The sequence below is a fragment of the Passer montanus genome, unplaced genomic scaffold (assembly GCF_014805655.1).
Source record: "Passer montanus isolate IOZ18808 unplaced genomic scaffold, ASM1480565v1 scaffold8, whole genome shotgun sequence".
Classification (NCBI taxonomy): Eukaryota; Metazoa; Chordata; class Aves; order Passeriformes; family Passeridae; genus Passer; species Passer montanus.
In genome coordinates this window covers 7315947-7318284 of record NW_024373256.1, presented here as the reverse complement: position 1 = coordinate 7318284, position 2338 = coordinate 7315947, and positions in this window count along the sequence as shown.

Here is a 2338-nt window from a genome sequence, read left to right as displayed (position 1 = left end):
TTTTATAATTGACCAAATGCATATTTTTCTGCCAGCTCGTTTGTAAGTCATGTCATTGCTGTGACTCACTGAATATGCTGATTTGTGAGCAATGAATTAAGGACAAATGGCTGAACCAGTTGTTACCTCCATGTGTGTGTGCAGCCCCCTTCAGGAGAGTGCTGCTTTCACAGCAGGACTTGGGAACTTCTGTGTGGAGCAGCTCATGTGCTGCCATAATTTCCAGTTTCCAGCTGCTGAGCTGGGTTAACTGGTGCAGATGTTCATGACCCTTAGCAAGGACTGGCAGTCCAGGAACTCCTTCATGCGTGGTTCAGCCATCACTGCTTCAGGGGACAGCTTCCAGAACAAGGGTGGGACAGCTTGGCAGAGTGACAAATTCCTCCATCCAAATGTGCCTGAATTTGAGTCATCCCCAGCAGTTCATGCTGCTTCAAAGGAAGGTAATGGCAGTGTGTGTTGTGTCCTTTAGAATTCTGTTCAGTAAGAATTTCTCTGTGCCTTATAAGTATGTTGTCAGTATACTGTCAGCATGTATCTAGATTTGTAACTGCAAACTTCCAAGACTTTAGGCACCCAAATATGTTAATACAACTAAGTCACTGGAATGTTCATGGAATCACTTTAATGCATCTAAATCAGATGTATATTTCATTCCATTGAACTTTGGTCCTTTGTGAAACCATCTCAAAAGATGCTTATGAGATATTTGCTTGCTGATTAGTTTAAATAAAGAAGTAAAAGGAAGAGAGAGGAAGAAGGGAAAATGCAACTCCAGAAATTTGCCAGCATCAGAAAATACCCCTTTTCCTCCCTGTCTCTGTTATAACAATGATAATTTAGGTTTGAGGTAGTGAATGTGCTGGCAGAAGGAATTCAAAAGGAGTCTGACAATCTCTGAATCATATCACATGAGAGTTCTTCAGTTAGAATCTTAAATTCTACCCAGAATTTGATAAGTATCTTAGGCAGACCTTGTAAGCCACAAGTTTATCTCCTTTCAGTGACATGGGCTGCCTCTGTCACTGTGGCCACTCTCAATGTGGTACCAAGGCTTTTCTAAATACAGTAAGAATTAGCAAATAACAAACCTGTTGGAATTGGTGTTATAATTTCTTTCAAACATGCATTTGTATAGTTCATTCAACCATTCAACACTTTTGTTGTCTCTATGATTACCATGTGTAGCAAGCCAAGCTGTGATCCCTGCTAACTGTATAGAAATGTGTCTTTGTTCAGTACAATGTAATGCAGTGTTTTTATTTAAGATGCATTTGTATTTCTTCCCTTCAAATATTGCATAAACTGTCCTCTTCTTTAACAAGACCCAAGGGCTGCTACAGGGATGTTCATTGCTGCTGTGAGAAGTTGCTTTGTTTCTTCCTGTAATTCCATCCTGACTTGGCAATGCAGGCTCAGAGTTATCATTTCATTTGACCTGTAAATCAATCTGTGTAACATGCAAAGTAACCACGAATGCAAAGGAAATGAGAACAAAGTCATTTGAAAAGCATTTTATGGGGCACATTCCAAGGCTGTATTTATGTGTGCTTTATTCCTTCATGAGGAAAGTGAAATATGCAGAACTGTAACACAAATACACAAAGAAACAGGAAAAAGGAAGGATAGAGTGAGAATATTTATGTATGTTAATGAAGAATGGAGGGATTTAAGAAGAACCTGATCTCTTAGCTTTGCAGCAAGGATCTGCATCTTCCTTTCCCTTCTGGCCCTGACTGGGAGCATGACATGGGTAAGTTGCTTTGCCTCTGTGTCTTACTCCTCTAACTTAGAAAGGAATGTGAAGAATGTTGTGTTATCATAACAATTTTGGTCTTTTACATTGCATTTGTTGTTGTTGTACAATATTGTGTTGGTAAACTTTCTTAAGGATGACTTCATGCCTTAGAAATGTTTGATATGTACCAATGTTTAGCATTTGGTTATATGGAAAATATTCTGAAGTTTCCCAAATTCAGATCCCATGATTAATCTTTTTGACTAAAAATTCTAAGCACAGCTAGACATAATTAGAGGGAAGCTCTATTTTTCTCTTCCATTAACATTGCAAGACCTGATTTAAATGGTTTTTAACATTTTCTCTCCTCTCTAACATAAAGGGTGAATATCTTGCTGTAGTCACTTCCCTTCTCTCATCTCTCTGCTGTTTTAGACCTCCTTGTTATGAGGGTGGTTGTTTTTGTAGTCACAAAGAGATAAGTTCTCTTAGTAAGTTAAGTTCTCAAAAATACTTACACCCTGCAACAGCTCTGCCCAGACTGCTCTGGGGCTGCAGAGGGAATCAGCACTCTGAGCCCTGTCCAAACAAGTCTCACCA